The sequence below is a fragment of the Uranotaenia lowii genome, chromosome 2 (genome assembly GCF_029784155.1).
Source record: "Uranotaenia lowii strain MFRU-FL chromosome 2, ASM2978415v1, whole genome shotgun sequence".
NCBI lineage: Eukaryota > Metazoa > Arthropoda > Insecta > Diptera > Culicidae > Uranotaenia > Uranotaenia lowii.
This window is the reverse complement of record NC_073692.1, coordinates 279978321-279994303: the sequence shown is the minus strand read 5'-3', so window position 1 is coordinate 279994303 and position 15983 is coordinate 279978321. Positions and strand designations below refer to the sequence as shown.

The following is a 15983-nucleotide window of genomic DNA, read 5'->3' as shown; positions in this document are numbered from 1 at the left end:
ATCATCGTAAAAATTATAGACCACCATAAAAAGAGAGCACAGAGTCCTTTCGTTACTTTTTCCCCCGACCCCTCGGAAAGCGATTTGTTGTCCGAGGACGTAGAGGACGACAACGTTGCGAATTTTCCGTTGGAACAAGGCAAAATGTGATTCCAGATCAGCCAACCGTGCGGACTCAGCTATCGCACTTTAAGCTCCCCTTTTTAAAGTAGATATCAGTTGACTTTCCCCGGTTTTCCGGTGTCTACATTTTTGGCCAGTCCTTGGCTTTGTATAATCACATCGGCTCGTCTCGACGAAGGCAAGACCGACCCGAGTAACGGCAAACAACAATTTTCCAAGTCACCAAGAAAAACACTTTTCCCATTTGATGAGACCCCCGATGTAGGGAAAATCCACCAAGACGACCCACCAGGATGGTGAGTGCAAAACAAAGCAATAACCGTACGACTCTGATAGAGTATAGAGCCTGCTGGTAGTGAATGTTGAGCAAAACTATGCCCAACACCAGCACATCAATGAGTGGAGGTCCTTGGAGATCGAAACAGATATGTATACCTATATTCAGTATGAAAACTCAGGCTTCAGCACCAAATGAAATAAAATAGAAAAAAAAGCTAAATGCTAGTTTTCGGCAAAGGCAAAACCCGAGGCAACATAATGAAAACAGTATCAGTAGAACGGTGGCGCCATCTGGTTTGGCAATGCTATCACAGACAAGCGAGAAAAATCGAATCATGGAAAATAAAGCGGGTTTGCGTCGAACAGAAAAACAAGAAACAAATTTGAGAGTGCTTTTTAAATTTTGTCGGATGCAATTATGTTGAAAAAAAAATACAAATTCTCGCATCAATCTCAAAAGTATGCTAGAAAATCTTCCCAAGCACCTACCTAATCGATTCGATTCTGAAAATGCAAACTATCTTTAGCCAAGTTCGAAAACCAACATTTCTTAAGGTTCAATTTTTCTTTCCTTTTAGTCATTCATTTTGGTCACCAAAGAAAAGTGGCCAAGAAAAACACAGAATGCAGAGACGGACCTCTTGTGCCTTCAACTTAACGAATCGACCATCGTTGGGTGAAGAAGACCGCAGTACACAAACAGATTCACACACATACCTGCACAATGTCACCATTCCGGAGGAAAAAGTAGAAATGATAGGACAACCCAAAACGTGCGAGAACGACGACTCCAAAAGAGCGAATAATAATAACGACTTGTCACACGAATTTAATATGTTCTGCAGAGGAATGTGGTCCACACAGTAGTATTCACACTCCACACAAGAAATGTCGTCATCCCCCCTTTATTCAAACCCATATTGGAAAAGTACCGAATCGTTTCCGTCCGAGGTACCAAGCATCCATTCGAACACGCTCCCTGGCAGCCAAGTCGCTGAAAGGTTAAGCTCGGCCAACGTTTGGTAGGACCTCCTCGGCTATCGAGCACCCAGAAGAAGATCCAGACAGCGAGAGACATCCCCACCAGTTAGTACCCTACCTATGTACGGAGAGAGCGAATATTGCGAAAGTGCATACTCACAGTCGAACACCTACAAAAGTCATCCCCCTTTTCCCTTCGAGCTCTCTTCAACGCAACTCGCAAACTTGAGGTTTTCAAGGCTCCCCGGGTCGGGATCTTACTCTGCTTCTGCTTCTGCTTCTATATCAAGCTCCAACAAAGGACGACGACGACGACGACGACGACGAGGACTACGATGATGATAGTGGCCCTTTTCTGGAAAATTATATAGGAAAACGTTGCCGGGCTGCTTTCCGGAGAATAAGGAAATATTTTCCACTCAACTAAACTCATTTTGGTGTTATTTTCCACCAGAATGGCTGCCCCTTGCCAGAAACGAACTGGCTGATTGCTGAGTGCGAATGAATGCGGATGAGGTGAATGAGGTTGCCTGCCGGAATGAACTTTTGGTGGTGGTGAGTTCGAGCTGCCCCGGTGTGCAGTAAATATTGGAATCGGTTTCTGGCTGCAGCACCGCATTGCATTGCTCGGCGATGAAAGTTATTGCCGATTTGTTGGGAACTGAGCACTCTAATGACTTCTTTGTTGATTTACCCGGGAGATTGCTGCTCCAATGGTTAATTACAAAATATAGATATAACGAGAACGTTTTGATGTCCAAAATTAATTTCGAATTGAACTTAAAATTAAAATGAAAAAGCCACTAAACATGCTTATAGAAAAGCATTTACTCGTTCTATTAACGAAATATTTCAAACGCACATGTTTAAGAACGAGCATATCACTATTAAAGCGCCTGGATGTTGATTAGAACAGTTCGACCGAATCAAGCAATTTTTTAACGCCTAAGGGTATGCAATTTATTTTTTGATCAATCCTCTGAAACACGAATTATGAATCTGTTATTTATAAACTTTTTGTCGGTGGAAATTGTTTCTGAGTTTTTTAGTACTTATTGAATTTAAGGATAATTGAAAATATTATTTGCTCTGCTATGATGAATTAAATTGTTAATGACCATGGGTCGTAATTACTACCTGAAAACGTTGATTTTTTAAAATTGCGGATTACCGGTTCTAATCATGATATTTTTCTCCTTTTTGTGGCGAATTAGAGGTGAAGAATAAGTGCACATATTTAAATTTTTTGGCACACTTCATCAATTGATATAAGAAAACTTTCAAAAAGTTCTCTAAATTTCAAACTTCTTATTTTATTTATCAAATTTCTCAATTACAAAATGTGCAGCAGAAAGACATGAATGTCTTTAAACTTTTCAAGTTTTTGCACTCCTTGCACCCTGCTTTCTAAAAAAAAAATCAAAGTATTGAATTTTTCAAAAAGCAAACACTGAAGAGGTATGTCTTTTTTTTCATAATTTATACAAAATCAAATTTTTCAAATTTTCACCCAGTCAAATTAGGAAATATATAATTTTTTTTTGAATTTTTGATTGTTAAAAGTATTTCTGTTGCAACTTTTATCGATAATAAAATAAACGAAAAAACTGTCCTAACCGAGCTCAATTTAAGTCAAATTCGAGTGTTACTTAAAACCCCTTTTTTCCTTTACCATTTATCTTAATTTCACGGAACAAAAACATCGATCACGGTAGTCCATGAAAATAAAACTACCCACCTACGCAACTCACTGGACTAGACCCCCGATAAACTGCTTTCATGCGTTTTCTATTATCTGCTAAACTTTCGCATAAATCCACAATGTTGTAAGGACGGCATTCTATATTAACAGAGAATTAACACCCGAAAAATCGAAAATATTGTAGTGAAAGGGTACGTAGGATGACTAACGGTTGTGGGGGGACAGTATAAGCTACAGCTTCACGACAACAAAAAGTTATTAAGTGTATTCGAATTAATTGAACAACCTGTACATGAATTTTGTATGAAATCGTAAACTTACCTAAAGTATTTGGGTATGGGAGAATGAGGATACTTGATCCCTGGGGTTACTTGATTCCTTAGCTATATCTCCAAAGTGGAATGTCGTACAAATATCAAATGTTCTAGAAAAATGTGCCAAATGGAACAAAACAGCAATGGTTGATGCTCAAAAAATTTTAACAAAATAAGTTTTTGGGTTATTGAACTTTGTTTGAAAAATTTCACAAAATCTGACTTTTCTTTTTTTCATCATTTTAAAATGTTCCTAACATGGAAATATTATAACAAAAATATTTATTCCAATACATCAATCTTTCGAGTGTAAAATGAACTTTAGAATACAACATTTTCAAAGCGATGGAATACTCTCAACTTTTTTCAGAAAAAGTTTTCTAAAATGTTGATTTTGGGTGCAATTGATCCCTAATATATGGGTACAAATGATCCCTGTATATTCTTCTTCTCAATGGATCGTGGTAATTGCTGAGTACGAGATTACTAATATTTATCCAATAGCTAATATTCATCCATCAATTATCTGTAGAAATGGGCTAAAATAATTGATTTTCTCTTGTTTATACAAAAATGCGCCCGTAAGTATGCAATGTCATAAAGGTTGAGAATAAGCTATAGAATTTTTTTCTGACAATTAAAGATTGTGAAATGAGAACAAACAGGACCAAAATAGTCAATTAACATTTTATCTTGGAGTTTTGTTTGATTTTTTCCATGGATTAGGGCTTCCTGAATAAAGGATCAAGTCTCCCCTAATTTCAAAAATATCGCAATTTTTTTACTCCCACGAAAATGCTTCTAGTTCATCTGCGGGTTAAAGTATCGGTCTAATTTTAGGAGCATAGAAACTTGAAGTTACACGCTGTCAGAAAATGTAAAAGAGTGCGAGTTGCTAAATTTTTCCAAAAAGATATGGTGAAAATAAGAAAAGGGGATCAAGTATCCCCACTCTCCCCTAATGACATTTCTTGTCGAATATATCGGAATCGGTTTAATCCCAAATCTTACCAAATTGAGTTCCCATCTGATTTTCAATCATCAGTATTCTCGAAGGCTAATTTTTCCAAAAAGATATGGTGAAAATAAGAAAAGGGGATCAAGTATCCCCACTCTCCCCTAATGACATTTCTTGTCGAATATATCGGTATCGGTTTAATCCCAAATCTTACCAAATTGAGTTCCCATCTGATTTTCAATCATCAGTATTCTCGAAGGCTTACGGTTCAATTTTATTTTATTTCCATGAAATCAAGATGAATATTATGTTTGTTGAATGTTTCAGATCTGGTCTATATTAAACGTGGTTTCCTTGTTTTATTGGTAAGTTCGTTAATGATATCAATATACTCTTTTCAAACTTTAACATAGTGGATAGGATAAGGTTGCCAGAATTTTTTCCACTCCCATCCGGGCCTAGCAATTCCGGGCATTTTTTCAAAAAAACCTGGCAAAATCCGGGCATGGATTTCATTTTTTCAAATCCAAAAACCGGGCAAAAACCGGGCAAAATTTAGGTGTTATTATATATAAAAGCAAAGAAAAAATGCAAAAAATTCAAATTAATATTTAAAGATTTATAAAAGTAAATTAGCGAAATTATTTGAAATAGTCGTTGAAAATTTCGATACCGCTAATCGATTTTGCTGAAACTTACTCAAAAACTTTGATTTTTTTTTGGTTTCTTCGTGAAAATTGTGAAAAAATCCGGGCAATATCCGGACTTTTTTCACGATATCCGGGCAACCGGGCCGAACCGGACTTTCTCGAAATTTTGCATCAAATATCCGGGCAAACCCGGATAAATCCGGGCAATCTGGCAAGCTTAGGATAGGATGAACCCACAAACGTTTTTGGAGTCTTCTCATAAGGCTGGAACAAATATCATCTTCTTCTTTTGTCACCCCCCCCCCCTCCCCCTTCGAAATTTCCAAAAACCCGAAGGGGGGAATAAATAAAGTGTGAAGTAATTTAAGTAAATTTTTATTTAAAAAAAATCCATCCACAGGTGGCTATCGTAATATGACAAGTTGCATACACAAGCGGGATGTTTTTTTCCATCTCGGAACCTAAGAAAAACTTATGATGATTGAGAATTATCCTTTTCCGCATGGTTTCGAATAAGTTTTTTAGTAGTTATTAGAACTGGGAAGTTTATTTCCCAACTATTTTAAAAATCAATGTATTTTTTATGTTCAGAATTGTTATGGAGCCACCAAAATAGTTCAATTTTACTTCCGTTTCGGAAAGTGAACTTGACACTGAAAATCATGATGTTGAAATTTTGAACGTTTCCGGTATCAAAGCTGGGAATCACTTCCGTGCGGCAAGGACTTCTTGTAGGTCAGCCCGGCAACCGAGACACACCCAGCCAACCATGAAGCTAGACCGACCGAATGGCTGCCGGAGGAAAATTGACGCCAATTTGTGCGTTTCGTTTGCGCCAACATGGGAACGGTTTTTCAAGGGTTGAGGCACAAACACACATACAATTTATCACATCCACGTACAATGTACGAGGTTTTTGTATCAGCCATATTATCAACATCAACAACAACAACAACATCATCATCAGCAGCGAATGGATGGCTCGTGTAGAATATAGCTCAGCCCAGCCCTAATCAAAAGGAAGAAGAACCATCAGAAATTGTCCCTCAATAGTCTTGGGCGACTTGTTTGTTGGACTTGGACCTCGTCGTCGTCGTCGTCAGTGGATCGTAAAAGTAGCAAGACGGAAAGGCTAATTTCATTCGACGGACAGCAATTTGTTCGCCGCTGGCTTAGGAACTTCCGATGATGGGCTCCATGGACATCGGACGTGGCCCCATCTATGCCAAGGGACACAAAAGCAGCCCGACAAATGGCAGCATTTGACCAGAGCGCCGCGCCGGGAAGAAGGTCGGCTGTTGGCTTTCTCGGAATAATGGCACTACAGCAGCAATGGCGAAAGCTGATGCCTTCCAAGGCTCCCTGCTTAGCCTAGTCGGATGTGCCATTTGCCATGTGGAGGTGGGGGTGGCTATAGTATCGTTTTGATGAGCACAGGTGGGTGAAATGAAGAAAAATGAGAACGATAAGGCGCTTCCGAAAGGAAAATGGCGAAAGATGTCACCTTGCTGCTTCCGGGTTGGTGTATGGGTGTGTATGGTGGCGACGACGGAGGCTTTTTCTGGTTCCTGGAGTCAACCAACAAGCAAGGGACACTAGCAAGCAGCAGACATAGTTTGGCTACTGGCACCCTGCTACGGATTTCTGCAAAGCAATTGCCACCATTAGGGGTTTTTATTGCACGGCGGCAGTCGTCCTAGGTTGGCATCAGCTTTAATGGGGTCCATTGTTGGGAACCATCAATGATGGCAGTGTGGCGGGTGGCATCCAGCAAAGAATCGGTGGTTTGATTCGTGCAGCCCATTCGTACCATAAGGCAAGATAACAATTGTATACAATTCTGTTTCCAGCATGATTATGGTAGTTATCCTTCTTTGGCTGGCGGCGGACTTGCGAATAAATGTTGCTACATTTGATTGCACAACACATAAAAACGGGATTTACACGAAACTTGTCGACATTATTTGAATGACTCTACTGAGAGGTGTTAGGCATTTATCTTCAAGATGGTTAATGTTTATTTGCTAAGAAAATATGCTCCAGTTGTGCTCTTAATGCAAGTTGTTTACGCTCGCTCTCCTTCCTGGAGAAAATGACAGATGGTTTTTCTTTAAAAGACGTAATTTCTTGAAAGGCATACACCGTGTTAGCCAATTGGGCTTTACAGACTGAATAAATGAAGTGGACAATTTAAGAACAATATTGAACACCCAGTACCGATATGGTAATCGAAACCATGCCATCATTGAGTCAGCGATTACTGTCTTACCATGCCAACTACTCGACTACCGAGCCGTTTTAAAATTATAAGGGAGTAGAGTAGAAGCAGAGTTTTTAATCTTGAAGGTTTTTTTTTAGCTAAAATCGATTAAACAATACTGATTGCTTGAAAAAAAATTGTTTACTTTAGCTTTTTTTTCAATTTTTTTTTTTTTTTTTTTTTTTTTTTTTTTTTTTTTTTTTTTTTTTTTTTTTTTTTATACATGAGCAGGGAAAAGCCCGCGGGAGTGGAACTTTTTTCATGTTCCTTCTCCAGTGGGCGCAAAACCTCCTCATCACTATTTATTTTCTTTTTTTTTCAACTTTTTCAATTTTTTACAATAATTTGTGTACAATAATTTCGTTTCACTTGAACACTTGAATTTTTCAAATCACTTGTTATGGCTGGAATTTTATTCGGTGGTGGCGGTTGTTGGAGGCGGTGGTCGTTGGCGGTGGTGGCGGCGGTTGGAGGCGGTGGTTGGGGGCGGCGGTATTTGGCGGAAATAATAACATCCCTGAGTAGACTTTGATGCCTAAATCAAAGCAAAATGGAGACCAAAATAAGGCATAATTTGGTTAGCATTGTTTATTTTTTATTGTTTATTGTTCATAAAAAAGACCATCTGATGTGTTTCTTAATGGTTAACTTATATCTAGGTCTACCTAACCGTACAATTAGAGTTTTCTAAATAGTTTCTAAACTGGTCACTTATGATAGATTCGATCAAGCGTTTAAATGTTCCAGTTGAGATATTAAATTCAAAGAGAGCATAATGGCGTAAGAAGCTTATTTTGCGGAACGTATGGAGTCGTTGCTGCCATAGCGTGTATTTCTCGATTCAAGTGAAAGCCAGTCACGATTTAGCAGAGTTCTTTCTGGGACATAAATATTACAGCTGGAGAGTATCCAAGAACAGTCGATTTCATTTCTGAGTATTTTCGCCACAAATAGTGATTGACAGTTGGAATGGCGTTCCAAGAACGTGTGAAGGCCAAGCAAAGCACAACGTTGTGCATAAGGTAGGTTTCGAGGATTATCTCACGGTAGATCACGCAGATCATAACGAACGAATTTCTGTTGAACCGCTTCAAAACGCGCTACCCATGTAGCTTTAAATGGCCACCACACCAGATTTGTAGGTTCAAATATTGAATGGTCCAGGCAGTAATACAGAGCTCGAAGGCAAACAGGATCTGTAAATTCTTTACTCAGACGTATGACAAATCCCAGCATTCGGTTAGCCTTTTCAAGTGTAGCAGACGCTGTAGTGACGCTAAAATGTCATATGACTATCCAAAACAACGCCAAAATCCTTTATTTGATCAACACGATGTAGAAGTTCGCCCTGGATGTTGCAGTCGTACAAAAATGGAAGAAACGCTTAAGGCCAGTAGGTTGACAGCACACCAATTTACAACCGTATCGAGGAATCGCTGTAATATCTGATAATCTGCCAAACTATTAACGATCAAAAATATTTTCAAATCGTCTGCGTACATCAGTACTCCGCATCCAACAAGCAGCATGTTAATATCATTACAGAACAGGGTAAACAATAAAGGGCCCAAATTACTTCCTTGTGGTACCCCTGGAGTCAGAATGAAATCTGAAGATTCAAATGATCCGATTCTAATAGCAAAACATAATTGGTTAAGTAGCTTCCCTAGCGTTTTAACTTTAAAAGTAAAATTAAGGGATTCACTGAGTCAAATTCCACAGTGATGTCCGTGTACATTGCGTCGACTTTTTGCCACAATCGTAACACGATATTCAAATTAGGATTCATTAAAGTTTTCATAATGTCAAGTTGGAGGGGAAACTGAGTCCACAATGAGATAATTCATTTTTATCCGAAAGAAAACCTAGGTATCATTCTGATTTTTTTTTCTAGAGTATAAATTCACTCGATAGCAAAATGAAGCTCGATAATAGCAAAAATACACATAAATGGTAAAATATCAAGCAAAGTGTAGCTCGAACTGAATTTTGGATTTTATCAACTAAGCCGGAACAAATTTGAAATCTTTCTTTTTTCATTTAGAGTTGAAACATGACGAGGAAGGGCTCGGCGATAATAAAAGAAAGCCAAATCTACTCTATATATAAAAAATGGATATCTGTCTCTCTGTTTGTTCCCTATAGACTCGGATCCCTCCCTGTCAAACCAAAGACAAATGTTTGCAGAACCCAAGAACCGATTAAAAAAATAAGACCAAATTTGGCGTATAAGGTTATTTGAGTACGAAAAATATTTCAATGATTATTTGAGATTCCTTCCCTTTTCCAGTAGTGAGATAGGAAGGGAGAGGGAGCCTTCCTTACAATTTTTTACATAACTCAAAAACTAATCAAGCAAATGGAACCATATTTGGTATGGAATGGTATAAGGGTACGAGAAATGGTAAAATGAGTATTTGGAACCCATCACTCCTCCGACGGGAAGATATTAAGAGGGAAGGGGGGCTCCCTTACAATTTTGTGCTTAATTGGAGAGCTTATCGAGTAAATCGAGCAAATCGAACTAATCGAGCAAATGGAAATAAATTTTGCATGGGAAGATATTTGGGAACGATATATGTTTTTATGATTATTTGGAACCCCTCCCTCCTTCCGAAGGGGAAATAGGAGAAGTGGGGGAGCTTCCATACAAATTTTTGTAAAACTGAAGAACAAATCGAGCAAATGGATACACATTTTGGATGGGATGATATTAGGGTATGATAAATGTTTCCCTGAATCTTCGGTATCTCTTTATTCTTCCTGTGGAGAGATTGGGAGAGGTTCTCCTGTATTTTTTTTTGTACAAAACTACAAATCTGTTTAAGCTAAACTAATACGAAGAATATTTCTATTTTTTTTATTTGAGACCCTTCCCTTCTTCCTTGTGAAGATAGGAAAGAAGGAGGGAGGCTCCTATACAATTTTTTGCCCGTCTTGATAACTTATCGAAGAAATGAAGGGTTTTTGGATACAAAAAAATCGATATCATTATCAGAAACGCCTATCTCCTTCAAGTAGTGGAGGATGGGAGGAATAAAGGGAAGGGAGGGGCTCCCATATAGCTATTTTTAGTATAAATCGAGTACTTATCAATCAATAGAGACCATCATTTACTTATAAGAGAAGTTATTTGCGAACGGATTAATTCGGATCCTCCCTTTTTGTAGGGTGTAGTAGGAAAGGAGACAAGTTTTTTTTAGTATTTTATTTGGCATCACCCGAAAACTTATCAAACAAATGGAGCCAAATGCGGCGTGTGACGATAATTATATGTTAACATTGTTTTTATGCAAATTTGGGTGCCACCCCAGCCAACAAAAACCGAAGAAAAAAAATCCGTAAGCCCTTCTCCTTTTGGAAGAGGGAGGGGGTGGAGAATCAATATCGACAAAACATGCATTATGGCATAATTAAAGAACTCTTTTTACATACAAAAACTCACTAAAATTTTCTGATATTGATAAACAAATTAAAAAATCAAGTTTTACTAAATAAGATGAAATCATCTCCATTATTTTAAAATCGATGTTAACCTACAAAAAAAATAAAATTTTTTTTGCAAATTTTATTTATTTTTGGAAGGTGTAGCAAAGCACACCCGGTCAGCTAGTTTTCTACAAATTGTACAGAAACTTGCATTCAATCCACATTTCACAAAATCGAAAAATTTTGTTATTGTAGATAGTAAATTTGAAAAATTTCGAATACAAAGGATCCTCATTATCTGCAGATTGACTTTCGCTTTTTTAAATGTTTGATTTTTCGCATTTTTTTTTCAATCAAATTCATTAAACTTTATCAATTCCCTCCTTCGTCATTTTCGTAGAAATCGAAGGGAGGAATGATAAATGAAGAATTTCTCAAACTCTAGGGTATACAAAGCTTCGTTTTGGTTTAAAACTCATGCATGATTTTTTGCAGGATTCTCAAGTAACGTTTACATGAGTAAATTTGATCTTTTATGGGAAAATTTAATATTTTGTACTGAAAAATCAACAGCCTTTTTGTTTCTTTTGTGGAACCGAGCCCGCTAATGGTTTTTGTGCCAATTAATAAATTTTCTCAAGGAAATTTTTCACTGAACAACTTTGTCGAAGATCGTAATTTCGTATCATATTAGGAAAAAAAGGTAATTTCGTATCTTACTAGCCCTAAAAGTTTTTCGCTGTTTAACATGGGGTATGTCTTTTGGCATTGATGAACAATAAATGCAATTGACATAACTGCTGGATACCTAGCAAGGTATTGCATGACTACTTTTCATTTAATGCTTCGCGGGGAACAAGCAGTGATGTCAGTTGAATTTATTGTTTATCAATGCTAAGAGACATACCCCTGTTAAACAGCTAAAAAATTTTAGGGCTAGTAAAATACGAAATTACGGTCTTCGACAAAGTTGTTCAGCGAAAAATTTTCTAAATAAAATTTATAAATTGGCGCAAAAACTATAAGCGGGCTTGATCCAACAGAAGAAACAAAAATGATCTTGATTTTTCAGTACAAAATATTTAACCATACAAAGTTCAAATTTACTCATGTAAACGTTACTTAAAAATTCTGCAAAAAAACATGGATCAGTTTTTAACCAAAACGAAGCTTGTTAGACCCAAGGGTTAGAGAAATTCAAAAATGAGCCCAAACCGACTCAGTCTAACAACACGATATCTTAATGATTCTTTCCTTATCCAAAAACTGGAGCTAAGATAAATAAGCGAGGTTCTATTGTATATCACTAACAAATCTTAAGTTTTTATTTATTTTGATACATATATTCAAAACTTTCAGATATGGCACAAAATAATCAACATTTAAATATGTTTACGGTTATTCTGATGTTTGTCACTTTTTTTTTGAAAAAATCAAAAGTTCATTTTGTATTACACATTTTACTAAAAAAGTTTAATTGGTATCTTCATTTAATATGGAAAAACTTTTGTAATTGTGGAGTTTAAATCGCGTAATTGATGAACAAGAAACGAGCTGCAAGCTTCACGATTAACCATCTCTCAGCGTAAAAGTCAACCGTAAAATTAGGCCATTTTCCTCCAAACAGCATACAAGTTTCCACACATTTCAGTGTGATAACGGGTTTATAATTCAAACCGAATTACAGTTTCAACTTTCAAAGGCAGCCCGTTGAAAATGGTCGGACAAAAAATTGGATCAGCAGAAAAAAAACTTATCCTACCCTAGACGTTCGGTGCGAAGATGAAAAGTGGGACCCCCGAGAATGTCGGAGGAATCCGAAGAACTCAAACAAGGGTTTAACTTCGGTCGAGGCCTCGTGACTTTCCACACCGCCCCCAAAATCATGACACCCGGCACATGTGAACATGTGCTTCTTGTGGACCGTATGTGTGTGGATCTACTTTTTCCTTCAGCTCGGTCTATGATCAAACTCACAGCCCAAATAGAGTAGACGAAAGGAGGGATAAAAAAAAGTAAAGAATCCCAACACCCATCCAGTGCTCAAGAGAATTTCCCACCAACTTTGGGGCAACGCCTGGGCCAAGGAAGCTTAACGAGTTGGAAGAAACTTGTTCATTCATTTAATTTAAAATGTTCCTGCTCTTGTTCCATTCTCCGGTTTTGCTGTTGTCGAACAACACCATCACCGACACCAACAACGAACGGCTATACGCTCTCCTAGTTTCCAGTCCGGAAAAGTCAAAGTGAAACATCAGAGAAACGGCTTCGCAAGTATAGCAACAGCTAAAAACCAAACCAACTATACAAAACAACTTTCAGTTAAAAGCGAGATTTTTTCCGACTAAGCGAACCGAAAATGAAACTCGCGTGAAAAGGCGCCAAAAAGTTCTGTACGCTTTTCCACACGCTAAGAACTTTGGTTGGCGGCCAAGTTACGATGATGATGTGTTTCTAGCCGTTTGGCTCAAGGTTGGGGGAAACGGAAATGAAACGGAGAAAAAAACTAAAATGCAACTACACCGAGACCCTGACTGTTGGCTGACTTGAGCAAGGAAAACCTCAGACAGGAAGCGTAGAGTGTGTTGAGTAGCAGCTAAATTAGCTTGATGGAATCTTTAATTCTTTAATTCAAACACGAAACATATATATGTGTGGGTGGTTGGATTCCAAAAACAGCTTCAGGGAACTAATCACAGCGGAATATTGGTAGGAACAAGATCATTTTTATATGACTAAATCAAGACATCAATAATTAGTGAATTCAACTAAAGGTTACGCTTAATCAATAAAGTTATTGTTCGAGTGGGGTTCAAAACGCCTGAATGTATGCAACAGATAAGAAAAACATTTCCAATGACGAATAGATTTATTCTGCAATCTTACCAACTTATGTAAAATTTTTGAAACGTCCTTGTGAGTCTTTTAAATGGTTTTTCATTCTGTAGTGTTCTGGGAGGTTTTCGTAGTAAGCTAAAAAGATAACTTTGTGTTTATGCTTTCAATTTTATTATGTTACTTAAGAAGAACCTTCGACGTACTTGGTTCACATTTTTGCACTTTCGGTATTTAACACCTAGAGTTACCTGCCGGCAGGTAATGAATCGTGACTAATGGAGGTGTCATAATCGATTATCACCTGTGGTCAAAGGAAAACAGATTGCTCATACTACGTAATACCTGATGTCGGGAAATCGCTCTATTTACCTATATTAGAGGCAAGAGTGCCTCCAGTAGTCGGTATCGATAATGAAAGCAGCTTAGAGCGCATGAAAAGACGACAGCCAAAGACCATTCATTCATTCATCGGATCTCCCACTGGCCAACGACATGCTTTTAGTATAGTTCTGGTACCAACTACCCAATGTGTCGGTTGGTCTTTTCATTCATCTCCATTGACCGCAAATCGAGCACATAAGCTTTTCATGGTGTAAAGAAAACAAGTCAATTGGCTGCTTGGCATCACAATTTATTCACATCACGGAACGTAAATAACGGAATGCTCGCTTAACGAAAGATGTTAAAGCGATCGTGCCTCAACTTTTCACTCCGACCGGTGCGACAAAAGACGACGAATCAATGGGCTACGAGATGCCTAAAACGATATTTTTTGTCGGCATGAACTCGGGCAAAACGCGATTAGGTTCCATATTTTAAAGCCCTGCCTAACTGGAATAACAGATGAGAGCGACGGGCGGAAAAAAAGAACAACAGATTTTGTCGAGGGACTCGATGGCCGCCCTTGTTCTGTTTCATTTTCCCGGAGGATGTTTTCGCACCGTTCGAAGAAAAACAGCAGATTTTTACGCGCCTGTTTTAGGTGCAGAAACAATATTTTCTGAATGAATTATTAAAGAGGCGCGAAAACACCAAGCACCCACCTTCCTCGGTTTGATGGGTTGATGATGGCGCCGGCTTGGTTTTTACGGAAAACTCCTGAGGCTTCGGTTTCTTTTCGTCAATTAAACTTTATAATAGGATTTTCACCTCGAGAGTTTGAATTGTTGTCTTCCTCAGAATCCGCAAAGTGGCTAATGAAGAGTGGTTTTATGGCGAGAGTTTTTTTTCCCGATCCAATTTGCTTGAATGGGATAAAGAATTTGTTTAGAATATAATCAACATGTTTAACATTTACTAGCTTTGAAAATACTGCATTTTCTGAGCATGCAGCAGCTTCATTCCATTGTAGAAATGTTCCCACTTTCATACTTTTGTGAAGACTAGTTCCAGGCTATGTGGAGGCATAACTTCAACTAAACATTATTGCAAAAGTTGCAACTTTGAGCAAACTGTAATACAATCCCATCAATGCTACATGTAAATTCAACGTATAAAAGTGCCCCCGAGATCCGTACATCAGAAGAACAACAACAAAAACTAGAGCTCTGCCACATAAAATCAACCACCTTCCAGAAGTGGAAAGACTTTCAAGCCCCAGATGAGTTTGTAGGTACACCGAAATTTCCGACATTGCGCTCAGTCGGCACTTTTATCAGGTTTCTGTAACCGCCTCAATCCAGTGGCTGCCAAAAGCCAACCAGAAATGCGAGGAAAGGGGGGATGAAATTTCATCCCCCCATACATCACTTAAGGCCAGAGCATGGCACGAATGAGTACCTACAGGAAAAAAAAAACCCTGAACCTTTCCACAAAAGCACAAAAACCATCCACACATTGCCGAACTATAAATTCTCATATGGTGAATATAAATTCAAACTTTTTCCGGTTCCAGGGCTGCCGCACACCACCATTCTCGTCGGTTCACCTGGGCCCAAGCGCCGGGAAATAGCCATTCTAATCAACTGGACTCCCGAGCTTCGTCTGCCATAATGTGAGTAGGGTTGCGATGGGATTGCAGGCGTCGCAGCTACTAGTTGGAAATTTTTGCGGAACCTAGCTGGTTTTTTTTCTGGTGTTTCTGACGAAAGGTTTTGAAAACCGTTTTCAAATTCGAAAATATTTTAGCTCTGTATAAGATTCCAAAACATTCTTAAAATATAAGCACTAAACTCGATTTTTTCAGCCAAAAATTTGAAACAAAAATTTCTATTGCTGAAAGTTTAGAACTATTTTTCAACTGTTAATAAATAACTTGACCAGAAATTTTTGTCGAGTGCTATTGCCTATAAATTTTCGCATCGATGTTTTGACGACTTTAATTTTAAAATAAAATATAAAGCATCTCAACCAGCTCTTCAGCAGCTGTCTCCGCCATCTTCTTTGTTTATGTTTGTGTAACGTCTCCATCGGGAAAAAGTTACGAGAAAGCTGCTTCGTTGCTGCTGTT

General features: G+C 38.1%; 1 protein-coding gene across 20 annotated transcripts in view; it reads right to left on the bottom strand.

Annotated features, from left to right (window-relative positions):
- Positions 1-15983, bottom strand: part of LOC129744717 (muscleblind-like protein 1) — a 302890-nt gene that overhangs the window by 149207 nt on the left and 137700 nt on the right. The window lies entirely within an intron of this gene.